Genomic DNA, 15,999 nt, shown 5'->3' on the forward strand with positions numbered 1-15,999 from the left:
AAAGTCCACAAATGACAAATGCTGAAGAGGCTGTGGAGAAAAGGGAGCCCTCCTACACTGCTGGTAGGAATGCAGTTTGGTGCAGCTGTTACGGAAAACAGTGTGGATATTCCTCAAAAGACTAAAAATAGACTTGCTCTATGACCCAGCAATCCCACCCCTGTGCATATATCCAGAGGGAAACTTAAAAAAGAGATACACGCACCCTGATGTTCATAGCAGCACTCTTTACAAAGCCAAGACATGGAAAGAACCTAAATGTCCATCGACATATGGATAAAGAAGCTGTGGTATATTTATACAGTGGAATATTACTCAGCCATAAAAATAGTAAAATAACGCCATTTGCAGTAACATGGATGGACATGGAGAATGTCATTCTAAGTGAAGTAAGCCAGAGAAAGAAAAATACCATATGATATCCCTTATATGTGAAATCTAAAAAAAAAAAAAAAGACGTATAAACTTATTTATAAAACAGAAACAGACTCACAGTCATAGAAAACAAACTTATGATTACAGTGGTGGGGGAAGGGAGTGGGAAAGGATAAATTGGGAGTTTGAGATTTGTAGCTACTAACGAATGTATATAAAATAGATAAACAAGTTCATACTGTATAGCAAAGGGAACTATATTCAATATCTTATGGTAACTTATGGTGAAAAAGAATGTGAATATATGTATGTTCATGTATGACTGAAACATGCTGTACACCAGAAATTGACACAACATTGTAAACTGGCTATATACTTCAATAAAAATATATATAAAAAAAAAAAAGTTTAAGAGTTTTGACACTGAGGGTCAAATTGACTGGAAATTTTACAAAATAAACAAACAAATAAGTAAGGTTCAGAGATCTTATGTGCCTTGCCCTTGGTGATCAGTGAGACAGGAGGGGAGGGGGCAGGGCACAGCCACCAAAAGAATGACGCAGCCATCAGCACGAGATGGTGGAAGAGTCAGCTCCCAGTGGACCTTGAGCTTCAATATACGCTCATCACAATACAGTAGCTACTAAATGGCGCTCCCGCAGGTGCCAGGACAGGTTCAAGGCTGGCCATAAAAAGTCCAAGGACAAGTGACGGCCCAATTCCCAGAATCCCACCCCCTTCTCCAAAGCAGTTGGAATAATCCTCCCACTTGTTAGCATATGAAGTTACCGAGCCCATGAAAACCAACAACCCCCACACCCCGTGGCCTCTCTCCCTTCTGGTGAGACGGCCCGCACTCTGTCTATGGAGTGTGTACCTACTTCTACTTTGAACTAAGCACCCAACCCTGCATGCACCTCATGGCCTTTCTCTTGCCTTCTGAAATGTCCCGCACTCTATGGAGTATGTATCTCTCTGAACAAATCTACCTTTACTCATCTGTGACTCGCTCTTGAATTCTTTCCTGCGTGAAGCCAAGGACCCACACTTGGTGGAGCGCATCCCAGGGACTCGACTGAGACCTGAGACATGGCCATCTTCATGCCCGGTCTTTTTTCCTGTATCAGAAGGAAGCTGATTTCTGCTCATTTATTCATAAAATAGATATTTACTGAGCATCTCCTAAGGGGCTAGCACAGAAGATAGCCTGGTGAACATGGACCACAAAGTCATCATGCTTCAGCAGGGAACCATGGAAGACCAGGGTGCAGAGGGGACCCAGGGCGGAGTACCTGACCTAGTGGAGGGGTTCAGTAACACCCTCCCAAGGACATATTAGCTGAGCCCTAAAGGGGGAGAAGGAGTTAGCCGGATTTAGAGTATAGAGAATATTATTCTAGGGAGAGGAAATTCCAAGTGCAAATGGCAGGAGGTGGGAGAGAGCAAGGGCCCCTTGCAGACCTGAAGGATTTTGAGTGGTGGCAAAGAAACAGATGGGAGGCAGGAGAGGTGGATAAATGCTGGATGGTGGGAAAACTTGCAACCATGTTCTGGATTCTGGCTTTTATCCAAAGTCACTGGAGCATTTAAGCACCAGAAAGTCTAAACAGACAGTTTTGGGAAATTCACTCAAGCTGAAACATGGAAAATGCTAGGAGTGGAGCGAGACCAGAGGCAGGGAGGTGGACCAGGTGGCAGCGGTTGTCTGGGCAGGAGAGAATGGTGTTTGGGAACCAGGGGCAGGGATGACGAGGAGGACAGGGAGGACCCTGCAGAGATCAGTGGGAAATAAAATTGTCAGATGTGGAGACAGACTGGATAGGATTGTTGACAAAGGCTAGGAAGGGCGACAGGGCTTCGAGGCTACTTCAGAGTTTTCCACTGGGGCCATTGGGTTGTGCCAGTCACAGGACGAGGGGCGGGTTTGTACGGAAGGGAACGAAGAGCATTTGGGATTTGTTGGGTTTGTCGGGGGAAATGCTGAAGCGCCTTGTGGGCAGTTAGATGTCTGAGTCTGGAGTTCCCAGGGGAGGTCTGGCTTGGGGTGGGGCTGAGGGGTGGTGGATTCGGAAGTGATTGGTAAATGTGATGGTAAGTTTTATGTGTCAACTTGACTGACCTAAGGGATGGTAAAACATTATTTCTGGGTGTGACCTTGAGGGTGTTTCTGGAAGAGATTAGTATTTGAATGGACAGATTGAATAAGAAAACCACCTTCCCAATGCCAGTGGGCATTGTCCCATTAATTGGGGGCCTGATTAGAATACAAAGGTGGAGGAAGAGCGAATGGGCTCTTTATGTTTGAGCTGGAACATCCATCATTTACTCCCTCCCTTGGACATTGGTGTTCTTTTTTTTTTTTAACTTTTTATTGAAGTGTAGTTGATTTACAATGTTAGTTTCAGGTGTACAGCAAAGTGATTCAGTTATACGTCTACATACATATATATATTCTTTGCAGATTCTTTCCCATTGTATGTCATTACAAGAAATTGAATATGGTTCCCTGTGCTATGTGGTAGAACCTTGTTTATTTTATATACAGTAGTGTGTATCTGTTAATCCCCACCCCCTAAATTTATCCCTCCTTCTCCCTTTCCCCTTTGGTAACCATGGTGATTCTCAGGCAGACTCAGACTGATGACACCACTGGCTTTCCTGGTCCCCTGGCTTCCAAGTGACAGATCATAGAACTTCTCGGCCCTCCAATCATGTGAGCCAGTTAGCATCATTGATAACCTTATCTGCATATCTCTATGGAGAATGCTCATACAGTAAGGAAATGGTACCAAAGCTGTAATAGGAACACCCACCAGAAATCCTGAGAGCCAGTTCCGTCTTCACGGAGCATGGGTTTGAGCCACTCCCCACAACTCGCAGAAGGGCTCTCTGTGGTCTCTCTTTAACGATGGGGTTACACCGAACCCTCACTTACGTCTCCCTCCATGTCCTCAAGACACAGTTCTCAAAGAGCTGATGTGAATTCAGGATGAGGTCCTAACCAACAAGCTAAGCGACCCAGACGCAAGTGAACCAGCACTGGCTGGGGACAGAATTCTCTTCTCCAGTGTGGACAGCAAGAATTCCATTCTCGATTCACTTTTGGGCTAGAATGGAATCAGCAGGCTACTTAGAGCTGAAGTACTGCATTTACTCAAATAGTGAACAAGCTTGTGGTCAGTTGAGTATTCCCCAAAGCAGGTTCTGGACAAGAATTTGTGTGATCGGTTTATTTAGGAGGTGACCTCGGGCAGCACTGGTAGAGGAGTGGGGAAGGGACCCAGGGAGGGCAGGGAACCAGGTCATCTTGTCAATGAGCAAGTGGGCTGAGCATTCCGGGCGGCTGGAGCTCATCCCCTTGGACACCTCTGGAAGAAGAGATGGGTCGGACCTCTAGAGTGGCTTCCCCCAAGGTGTGAGAAGGCTAAGGATGTTTATTCACCAGCTTTCATCTGGAATTGGGTGAAAGGTTGCTCCCAGGCCCTTCTGGCCTGCTCCAGTCACGCAGGCTCCCTTCGGCTCTCACGGGTACTTTACGCAAGAAGCCTGCATCACAGCACTGAAATGGTGAATGCAGAAGGAATGAGGGTGGGGCTCTGACATCTTCTGCTAGCCGGCAGAAAAAGAGGAAAGTCTGGACCTTGGGGAAAGCTGCTACAATATATAACATCACCCTTTTAGTATTGTAGTCCCAGAAAAATGTGGAAGTAAAGGTGATTATAGAGTTATCTACCCCCTGGCTTACTTACATATGCACCAAAGATGGCATATGGACCATTGGCTACACCGTGGCATTTTTTTTTCCCCAAACAAAAATAGCCAAGTGTGGCTATGACTTGCTCCTAATCTTCAAAGTTCTATTGTATTTGGACTCATGCACTGGAGAGTTGCAGTCACCATATTTTGCCAGATGTTAATCAAGCTGTTTTTAAAGGACTCAGTGAGTGATTAGCTTAAGGGTTTTCAGGCCAACGCTAAGGCCTTTGCCAACTAACACTGGCCAAATCTTTCCCCTCCAAAGTTTAGGATATAGTGCTTAAAGCATGAGAAAAACGTTTCAGAGTCAAATCAATACCCAATTTTAACTATAAATGGTTAAAGGGTGGTTAAATGTATATTTATGATCTCTCTGTGACTTGAAGGGGTTGCTGAGGTTTCATTCATAAGACTAAGTCTTAGGTTATCATAAGACAATTAAGTTTGTAGGTTCTCTCTTCCTTCAGCCACTCCACTGTTTGAGCATCTGGGGAAAACTTTCTCCTCACGGCAAAATTAAATCAGCACATTCCCTGAGACTTGTTGTTTGGAACCAGAAAAAGTGTTCACTTTTAGGGTTTACCTCAATCAATCAAGACAACTCATAAAGGTAAGATTCAGAGTCTGTTTCTTGCTTTAGCAAAACTGAAGATCAGAAGCCAAGACATGAGCAGAGGTGACACCACCTCCTTTGGCTTGTCTGCATTTTCTAAGCACATCGGCTCCAGATGTACATGAAAAGTATCCTGCAGCCAGGCTTTCGAAATTTTAAGTCATTCATTTCTCAGACATTTGTGGAGCACCAGGTATTGTGGGAAACAGTAGGGATGTGAGAGACGCGAGAGACCTTTTCTTCCACAGAAGGTTTATGTTAGCCAAACTGTATCCATTTTTATTCATGGTAATCTCTTCCAAATTTCCCTGTAAGCATCTTGGGGTCACCCCAAGAAAAGACAAGTTTGGAAGGAAGGTGAGGAACCTGGAGATGCAATGGGAACAAGGCCATCTAATATTATGTCTTAATTAAAAAGTCTGGCTTTTAATTATTCACTGTTCTGTAAAGCATCCTGTGTGCTTTAGAAATTCTCCATTCCCTTGAAGAATTTAAGGTTTCTTCGCAGGGCGGGCTTTATTCTACAATTCTGAAAATGTAAAGAGAATACCTTTCTGCTGAAAGTAGAAAGATAATTTTTGTTACCACAAAACCGTTATCCAAAGAAACTAAAACACCAAGAGCATTTTTCAAAGACTTCTACTTGCAGGAACAGTTTGCTTTCTCCAGAAAAAGTTTCTCCACACTGTAGAGCAGGAGATAAGAGATACGGACTGAAATTGGAATAATCACAACTCCCACACCTCTTCCAGGACGGCAGCATGCCTGAGTGACAGGTCTCGCCTTAAATGATCTCTGCAAACTGGAACACTTCCAAGCGAAAAGGCAGATACAAAGTTTGGCGAGTTACACAATGTCTTAATCACGAGTCACACTCCATGGAAACAAGGTATTTCAGTGAGGTCAAAACATGGAATAAAATTGGCCACAACACGCAATACGTTATTAGGAACTCTTTCTTTTATTTAAAACATTTTTTTCCTTCCAGTTTTACTCAGACCTAACTGACATACAGCACTGTATACTTTTTTTGGGGGGGGGTGATTAGGTTGTATTTGTTTATTTATTTATTTTAATGGAGGTACTGAGGATTGAACCTCAAACTTTGTGCTTGGTAGACAAGCATTCTCTCACTGAGCGATACCCTCCCCCAACCAGGGACATTTCTATTAGCCTTACCACCTCCCTCAACATCACCCTCATCTATTGAGCACTTACTTGTACCTGGCATTTAGATGGAGGTACTGGGAATTGAACCCAGGACCTCGTGCATGCCAAGCACACAGCTCCACCATGGAGCTATTGCCCTGGCATTTTATACCTGGCATTTTATAAGGGCCGCCTGCTTATTTTTTCTCACACATCCCTGTGAGGTAGGTAGATATCACCGCTCCTTGTGATGGGTGAGAAAAGACTCAGAAAGGTGAAGCAAACATCCAAGCTAGTCTCTAAGTTCAACCTAGAGCCAATCCAGAGGAAAGCTGAGCCACTTCCTACTTTAAATAACCACGACAACGAAACACAACAAAACAGTCAGTATGGGAGAAAAGAGACTTTGGCCAACACTCTGTCACTCTGGACAAGTCTTACAGTCACGACACTTACACAAGTAGACGCTATAGAAAGTCTCCTCTTCGTGTTTATTTCTTGGGATGGTAAGAGGGGTGATTTGGGGGTTACAAACACACCCTCATTAGTCTGGACCACTTGTACGTATTTGCAGGTGGTACACCTGGCAATCACATATTTTCCCGAGACATTCCAGGGACAGTAGATGTTTCCTGAGCAGGAAGATATTTTTAGTCATTTTCACTACCATTATATTAGCAGGACTATGTAGTATACTGTGTATACGATGAATCAACAATGCACCAGCTTTTGTTCACACTTCTTGTAACCTGCCTGTTACTTGGTAACTGTCCATGCAAATAAATAAACAAATAATTTCTTTATAAACATTCCAAAGATTCAAACTTTTCTGGAATTCGGACAATCTAAAGGGAAGATTAAAAGTGGAAATTGCCTGTATATTATATTTAACAATAGCCTTTTTTGAGAATTGTTTCACGAGAGGATTTATGAAAGGAAAGTTTTATTATTAAAAAAAAAAGTTAATTCTCCAATGAGTGATCACCATAAAGAGTTTACATGCATTTTAAAATTGGGTTTCTCAGGGCACAGCATCCAAAACACACGTACTTTTGAGTGGAAGGCAAACTTTCTTTTCAGGTTTTCCTCTGCACTTCTAATATTTTGGAATCAAATGAAGGAGGAGAGAGAAAGCTGATGACTTCTTTCATAAGGGAAAGCTTTTAAGGCTGTCCATGTATTTTAAAACACTTCGTTTAGACAATACCATGCTGGAAAATTTTTACATTAAACATAGTACTTGTCAAATAGCTCCTTCTTTGGAAAAGCAGCGTGACTGCTGATTCTGTAACTGTAGAAATTCTTAACAAAAGCCATCTAATAGCCTTCCTATAAGTCATGTTTTTCATCCAACATCTCAGATATTCCTAACTGACATCGTATAGGACTCCCCTATAGGAACTTTTCCCCCAACTGGCAAAGATCATCTTAAAATATCTCCATAGAGTAGACTTTTAAAAAGAGGACTGAGAACTCTTTATCACAAAAGGACACTTTCCAGGGCCAATATTTTTTCATTCCCCGCCTGCCTCCTCCCCTCCTCAAAATTATCTGGACACTTGACATCAAGCCAGGTAGCTGAGGTTCCACTCACTGCAGAATGTGACTGGGCATTCATAAAAGGGTGTATTTTTTTCTGCCTTCCCCCTTCCCTTCAGCCAACAATAAAACTCCAACCGCCTTTAATAAATCTGGGTGACTGCAGGAGCAAAAGTACAAGGCAGGGTCTGTACTGGCTTGGGAGGGACTCTTCCTGACCCGGGCTGGTTAACCTCAGTCATCCGCTCCCCGTGCCGTCCTGGGTGCCTGCCACACTCCAAGCCCTGGGCTGGGCGTGGGGACACAGGGTTGAGGGAGGCACCTCTCAGCCTCCGGAGCGCTCGGATGTGCGGTGAGGAGCGCGGAGCCGGGAGCAGAGGGTGACAACAGAGTGCTGAAGGCGCTCCAAGAGGACGATGAGGGAAACTCAAAGAAGGCGGGGTGAGGGCAGCTCACTCTGCCGGGAGGAGGTGAAAACCAGAACGCGGCGATTCTGAGCTCTTAACATCCCTTCTCTCCTTCACCGCGGTCCTGGCGCAGCCCCCTCTATGCCGCGCGCCCCTCCCGTGCAGCCACGGAGCAGTTGCAAATCTGGTTCTGGCTCTGGCCGGCTCGGCGGACTTGGGCTCCAGGACTTACCTCGAGGAAACGTCCACACGGCCCCTGGGCCTGCTCTTCCCAAGCCCTGGCCGGGCCTCCTCGCTCGCGCGGAGCGGAGCGCACCGTCTCGTCCGGAGCGCAGCGCCGGCAGCGCCGGGAGCGCCGACCGCGGAGACCGTGGGGACCTGGGGGACCGTGGCGTCCCGTGTCCCGCAGGCGGGCAGCAGCTCCCGCGCCCCTCCTCGCCGCTATATAAACGCTTCTCCCCGCCCCGGCCGACCCTTCCCCGCCCCGGCGGCCCCGGCCCAGCTCACGTCCCCTGGGAGGGGGGCGCAGCCACAGGGAAGCGACGGAAGAGGGAGTTGGGGGTTACTGCGGCTGTAACTGCCCCGCCGACTTCTTCCCTCCGTGGAACCCCCACCCTCAGCTCCGGATCAGGGGGAGGAAGCTGACGGCCGGGAAACTGGGGCGTTCGTGGTGCTTGTGATGCGCGCCCTCTGCGCCCAACAGACGGGCAGGGCGCGCGCTCCTAGGCGGCGGGAAGATTGCAGTTCTGCTCCAACTAGAACTGCTGTCGCTCGGAGGCTTTGTCCGTGTTCTGGGACCTTCTTGCAAGGGGCCGTAGAGTCTGCGGGTGGCGGATGCGTACTGCTCCCTCTTGCCTGTGAATGGAGACCAGCCACTGCGCGCCCTGTAATGGAAGTCAAGCGCCAGCGGGGTCCCCACTTGGAATTTAGGGTCCAGAGGAGAGTATTCTTGACCCTCTCGTCTACTCACCTTTTCTCGCTGACTGTCCATTCATTTGTCTATCCATTTATTCATTTCACAAATATTTGAGCACCTAATTTGTACTACTCTTAGGTGCTTGGGCTGCAAAACCAAGTCGGGCTCTTACTGGGGAGGCAGAAATGGAAACAGGAAACAGTGGTAATTGCTGGATGGAATAAGTGGGGCGGTGGGAACACCGAAGGGGTCCTAATTCAACCTTGGAAGGGCAAAAGAAGCTTCCCCAAGGAAATTAAGTTCAAACCGAAATCTAAAGAGTGGCACAGGCAGAGAAACGGAGAAGAGGGTCCCAGACTAACAGAACAGCAGATACAAAGCCCAGGAAGACAGAGGGAGCCCTGCCCTCTTCGCAGGAACTAAGAGTGGATTTTAGACATTTGCTACTTATTGCCATCCTAAGTAAAGAAAAAAAATTTAAAATCTAAAGAAGGCAAATTCATCAGGGGCAGAATTGTGACTGAATGCAGGTTAGCCTTACCCAGGAGGGTCCTTTTATAGCCTGAAGTGTCACCCTGGCAAATGACACATTCAAAACACTGAGATGGTTCCCACAGAATGGGGATTCCTTTGAAATCTGGGACATAACTTTCCGTCCCGGTTAGACCTTCACCAGCTGTAACTATGGTCAGGTCATTCATTTCAGTTTCTTCCCCAGTGGAAGGTAAATAATGAAGATACTTTCTCAGGCCTTTCATTGAGTGTCCTGGATCATGAGACTTCATGATCTGGTCATAGACTTGGCAGGACAGCACCAACACAGGTGACTTCAAAATGGTGACTCTTCTGTGTGTCCCCTGGTTTTGGTGTGAGGCAGACTGGGATAACGGAACATACACACATCCACACATGTCCAAGCAAACATTGGAACATGTCAAATTATTACTGCCTTTGCCTAAAATGACTAACCTTAAGTAATCGACTTTTCATATTCTCACATAGTATCAATATTATTAAAAATCCACTTCAAATCACAAGTATACTTTCCTCGCTGCAGAGTCATTATTGAAAGAGGCAGATGTGATTTCTGCTAGCAGGGTTTTTAGCCAATTGCCCGTTCACCTGAAGCTAGCTGTAAAAGTGGACTGACCATGCATACAAACAACACCCATGTTATCAGAGCCACGCAGGAAGCACCAATCAAATGGAATCACTTCCGGGGTCCATAAGCTCTGACCCTGGGCCCAGCCACAACCACGGATCATGTCAGTCCAGTAATGTGAGGACCTGATAGCACGGCCTTAACAACAAGCCAGGTCCCCCTAGTGTGTTGTTTTGGGGTATCTCAAAACACTCTCTCATGTCCCAGACCTTTTGATGTCCAAACCAATTTTCACAACTGGTTCAAACTTTGACCAGCATCCAGAGAATAAGGCTTCCTTTCACCTAGATGAGAGCAAAAAGGCAGAGAAAGGAAAAAGGTCATTGGACCTTGTAAACGTGGGTGGTTGCCTAAAATGACCTGTCTTTCCCATTGTGCAACCCTTGATGTCTGAACCAGAGAAATGATGGGCAAGTAGCCAGTGTCCTTTGCTGTATTTCCAGAGCTTTTTTTTAGGAATGTCTGTAACTGAAGTGGAAGTGTGGGCAGCACATGTGCTTGAGGGAGTTTTTGGAGCCCATGACAACCTCATCCAACTGGTTATAAATTTTGTTAGAAAACACGAACAACCCTTAACCTAAACCATACACATGAGTGATCGACCATGACACTGCCGGGGCTCTGGGAGCCTTGTCCGTTCATAGCTCAGCCTTGGGGAGGAAGTCAACGATTTGCCCTTTAGCCTGGGGAGATCCATGCTGGCTTCTCGAACGTCTCCAGAGCTCAAGCCAGGTAGACGTTCCCAACTCAGACTCTCAGGCTCCTCCAGTTGTCTTCTCCTTTCCTCCTCCACCCGACCCGACTCCTGCCAGTTCGTCTTTCATTATTCTGACAGAGGCATCTGTCTAAACCACACATCGGATCAATCACTGTGCTGACTTAATATCATAAAGGGCTCCCTCTGCCTTCCGAGCAGAACCCAAATTCAAAGCCCTTTATCTCTCTACCTAGTCTTCCTTCTTGCCTCAAACCCTGCCCACCCTGCACAGTCCCACCACTAACTATGAGCTTCAGTGCCTAGAAATGACTCACACCCCTTGATTTCATGCTGCTGTTGTGTTTCCTTGTGATTGTCAAGGCTGTCTGCTCTGCATTTGTTTATTAATTCACTTGGCAAAACACATAATGAATATTTACTATGGACCAGGTGCTGTGAAGGACTAGGATCATTTTTATAATCATAATCTATATATTTTTTCACCATAAATTAAAACAATATACTTAATCCAGGTGTCTTGTTTGTTTTACTAGCATTACTGAATTGGTTGACCGGATCCACCTTGTCTTGGCTAGGGAGGTTCCTTCTCCAGTCAGATTCATACAGCCAATAACGAAACCAATGCTGAGACTAGAACAGCACGGGCTTCATTCAATGGCCAAAGAATGGAGAAGGGAGAACCTGGCAAATCAGCTTCTCAACCCAGTTCAGGCTGAGACCTCAAATATAAGGAAGGTTGAGGTAAAACAAGGAAACTGGAAAGAGTGAGAGGAATACTCATGAGTTATCCAAGAACAGGGGTGTGGTTTGGACCCAGAACTGATGCAACTCTCCATTTCAGTCCTTGCATGGGCTTTTCTGGTTGTCATGGCAGTCGTTGACTGTCATGGCGCCTGCGGGTGTGTCATTTAGCAGCTAATGTATTACAATGAGCATGTAATGAGGCTCAAGGTCCGCTGGAAGTCAAAGCCTCTGCCATCTTGGGCTCAGTTGGTTCTAACTGGTTCTTGGTTTTTTTTTTTTTTTTCCTCTTTGCAGCTTCCTCCTAAAACTTAGATATGAGTAATTGGTTTCCATTTCAGGGCAGGGCAGGGGTGTGATTCTGGGGCAACAGCCTCAGTCACACTAGGGTCTATTTGTTTATCAAACATGTTTTAAATACCTACTATGTGATAGATACCGTATGAGACACCAGGATGCAATCAGCCATAGTCTCCACATTTAAGACCTCAAAGCCTAGTATTGGAGATGGGTAAGTAAGCTAATTATTAATGTGACAGGAGTCTGTATGCACTGGGCACTACAGGAGGAATCCTGGAAAGAGAGTGATACTTGGGATAGACATTGGACCTGGGGTTGAGTGAGGAAGGCTGAGAGAGGGAAGGAACAGTAAGGCAGAGGGAACAGCATGGTAAAAGCATGGAAGTCAACGGTGGCTGGGCAGGAGGGGCATGTTATGAAGTGAGGATGGAGAAGCGGGTGGAGTAGGGGAGGGACTGGATGTGACTGAGCGAGAGAGGAGCCTAGGATAACTATGTGGGGCCAATGCCATTTACAGAGATAGTGAACACAGGCGGAGGAGCAAGGGGAGGCTTGAGGAGGCTGGGGTGGTGGTGGGAGAAAATAATCCCTTGATATTTTGAGTTTGAGATGCCTGGGAGGTGTGCAAGTGGTGATGCTCAGTAGCCAGATGGATACATATAAGTCTGGAGCTTAGAGGTGAGGCCTCAAAGGAGACCTCAGATTTGGGTTTATCATAAAATTGGTATTGGAGCCACAGGAGAGTAGGAGGTGATATATGGACATCATTTATTGAACAAAGATCCATTGAGCACCTGCGATGTGGGAGGCATGGTTCTAGGCCCTAAGGATGCAGCAGGGAACAAAACAAACAAGGTTCCTGCTGTCCTGGTGTGTGAGGAAAGAACACTATTGGATGGCAGGGGAAGAGGACAATTTTAATTAAGGAAGAAGGCAACTTTGGGCAGTCTTGAATGAAGATGAGAAGTAAGTCCTGGGCAACATGTGAAGGAAGAGTGTTCCACATAGAAGGAATAGTCAATGCAAATGTCCTGGGGCCAGAGTATGACTGGTGCATTTGAGCAAAGGGAAGGAACCCAGTGTGGCTGAAGTAGGGTGAGTAAAGCAGGGAGTAGGAGGATGATGTCAGAAGGGTCCTGAGAAGGGAGTCACTTCACGGGGAGCCCCTGAGGGTTTTGAGCAGAGGAGTGACTTGGTGTAATTCCTGGTTATAAAGGATAGTAGACTAGAAGGGGACAGGGAGTGGGGGCAGAGTTCTGGGGAACAGCTGGCACTGAAGGGATGAGTAGAAGAAAAGTTTGTTCAGGGCAGTGGGAATGTTGCTGAAGAGTCAGACCCAGGTGATCTGAAAGATGTTAAGATCTTAAGACTCTTCAGGACAAGAGGACTTGTGGACGATTGGCCAGCGAGGCAGGAGGGGGCTGGGGGTGGGGAGCCCTCTCTCAAATGCAGGAAGGATAAGGCTTGGGGAGCATCTCTGGGATCACAGGGAGCCTTGTGACCGCTGTCACAGCAATAGGGGTAGAGTGGGAGCCAGAACTTGGTGGTCCATAGTGTGAATGGGGAATGAAGGCGTTACAGGGGAGTGGAGTGTTTCAAGAAATTTGGCTGAGAAAGAAGAGTTAGGGTAGCACCTTCACCAAGGCCTGGCGAAGTTTCTCTTATTAATAGCAGTGTGGCTTTTCTCTCCTGGAGACAAGTGGAGGAGCTTTGTGTCCATCAAGTAGACCAGGAATGGAACCACATTCCAGGAGTTCTGAGTCCACACTTTTCAAGGTTTGCTCTCTTTTTTTTTTAAATTTTTCCAAAGGAAATCTAAGAATAAGGACACACTAAACAGGTTTATGGCAAACAGGAAATCAGGTGCATTCTAGGACCATCTCCAATTGTACCTCAGCGATTCTAAAGCAGGACAGTAAAACCCCCAGGAGGGTAGGTGAATTTAGGCCTGTCGTCACTGACGATTAACTCCTGTCCCCCAGCCACCCTGATTCTCAGACAAGGGCAGGCTGAGGTTCTCAGGGTGGGGATGTGAGGGAGGGAGAAGCCAGTTAGAAAATGACCGTTTCGTGGCCACTGGGGAACTTTCTCGTTACACGGTCAGCTACAAACAGTATAAACTTCACTATGTTTACTTTTGTGCCCTCTGAGCCACGTAGAATGTCTAGAAACATTGGTTTTCATTAACCTGGCAATAGTGCAGCCCTGAATTTTATGCAACTGATTTTCAGACCCCATTTTCCATTCTGACTGGTATGATTACTTATTTAGGGCACGTGTTGAACCAGTCAAAGAGACAGATTTTCTTCTAAATCTGCAGGTTTTAAATCAGCTGTGAAGGCAGAGGAGTGGAAGTCTTTCCCCTCATTCAGTCAAATAAACGCTGAGAAGCTGGAGGCATTCAGCCAGATTCTCTCCTGGTGTGATTTACAACTCTGGTATAATTCTACGAGAGGTCAATTCACTCTTCCAGGCCATTAGGGTAGAAATAGGATCCAGCAGGAGTTTTCTAAATCCCCTTCCCAAGACTGAATGGTCTGCACTTCGTCTTTAAAGGAACAGAAAACAAAACCCGCGAGGTGGTAAAATTTCTCTCATCTTCCACAAGAAAACCCGCCAGCTCGTATAATCAAGCCTGACCATAAATTCTCCAGGCAAGGGAGGAGCAGCTGGGCTCTGTGAACCTGACCACTGACCCCGGGATTTATCTTGTTTGTGGCAACTTTCCCTCATAGACGTTGCTATCGCTGCCAAGTACCTCACCTTAACCCTCTGGCCCAGCAGGAGGGCTGAATTACCTTCTGGATCACATTCAGGAAAGGCCAGGCAGCCCTACAGGACTGTCCAAGGACTCAGAAGGAGAACCGAGAAATAATGAATGCCAACACCATCAACAAGAAGCCAGCTCTGTGAGGTGGGGGTCATCGACAGACGAGGGGACAGGCACGGAGAGGTGAGGGTGCTGCCCACACCTGCCTGTGCCACTGCAGATTGTTGAAGCCAAGGTCGCAGCTGAGGAAACGCACCCGGACGTGAACTTGGGAGCAGTGCACACCAGCCAAGCACGGGTGGTCATGGCCATCTCTCTCATGCTTTGTCTCTGTAATTCTAGTAAACACCATGGCGCTGCCTCCTCTGTGGTGGTGGTGGGGTTGGGGGCGGCTGGAGATGTCCTGTTTGCCCTCTGACTTCCACTCCAAAGCAGACTCCTGAGAAGTTTAAGAGGTGGTCCTGGGAAACACTGCTCAGGGAGTGAGACAGGAGAGAGAAGGCCACCAGCAAAGGGAGTGTTACTAGCAAGTGACCACTCCCCCAGACAATGGAGCTCAGTCCTCCTGGGGAACCGTGGGAAGAAGTGCAGAATATGCCTCAGTATTTACACGCCGGATCCCTGTGTGTGACTACTGGCTGAGAGATGCTCTCAGATGGGTTAAATCTCTGGCATTTCTGGTCACTTCTGGGGACCAGGCTGAGCAGTCTTCAGCATATAGGACTGAGCTGGAGGTAGGGCTGGAAGCACTGACAACACCTGCTGGAGAGACCTTTCCAGGCTGGGTGCTGGGGTCAGCACGCGAGCTCCTGGAAGAGTGGACAGTAACCCTAGCCAAGAAAAGGAAGACATGGCCGAGGCGCAGATACCCCTGCAAACAGAAGGAAGCTCCTTGGGAGGCCACGTGCTGGTGGTAGAGCGCATGCTTAGCACGCACAAGGTCCTTAGCGCGCATGCTTAGCACGCACAAGGTCCTGAGTCCAATCCCCAGTTTCTGTATTAAAAAAAAAATTAATGGATAGACCTGAAGATAATCATTCTAACTGAAGCGAGCCAGGAAGAGAAAGAAAAATGCCATATGATATCACTCATATGTGGAATCTAAAAAAACAGACACAAATGAACTTTTTAAAAAACAGAAGCAGACTGGGAGGAGGGTATAGCTCAAGTGGTAGAGTGCATGCATCCTGGGTTCTATCCCCAGTACCTCCTCTAAAAATAAATAAACCTAATTACTTCTCCCTCTGCCACTGCCAAAACAAAATAATTAAATAATACAGTAATAAAGAAATAAAACATAAAAAATAAAATGTTTAAAAAAACAGAAGCAGACTCACAAACATAGAGAACAAACTTACAGTTACCAGGGGGTAAAGGGCGTATGAAGGGACAAATTGGAAATTGGAAAATGGCACCTCTTAGGGAGTGATGGAAATGTTAGCTGTCTTGATTGTGGTGGTGGTTTCATGGGTGTACACATCTATCAAACCTCATCAAAGTGGACATCTGAAATATGTGTAGTTTACTGTGCAGGAACCACACCACAATAAAGG

General features: G+C 46.5%; 1 protein-coding gene across 1 annotated transcript in view; it reads right to left on the minus strand.

The window, feature by feature from the left end:
* COL6A6 (collagen type VI alpha 6 chain) overlaps positions 1 to 8,238 on the minus strand; it is a 146,585-nt gene extending 138,347 nt beyond the window's left edge. The window contains exon 1 of the mRNA XM_072971273.1: positions 8,072 to 8,238. The gene's annotated coding sequence lies outside the window, so the exon portion shown is untranslated. The remainder of the gene's footprint in view (positions 1 to 8,071) is intronic.
* Positions 8,239 to 15,999: the final 7,761 nt, after the last annotated feature.

The sequence above is a fragment of the Vicugna pacos genome, chromosome 1 (assembly GCF_048564905.1).
Source record: "Vicugna pacos chromosome 1, VicPac4, whole genome shotgun sequence".
NCBI classification, from domain to species: Eukaryota; Metazoa; Chordata; class Mammalia; order Artiodactyla; family Camelidae; genus Vicugna; species Vicugna pacos.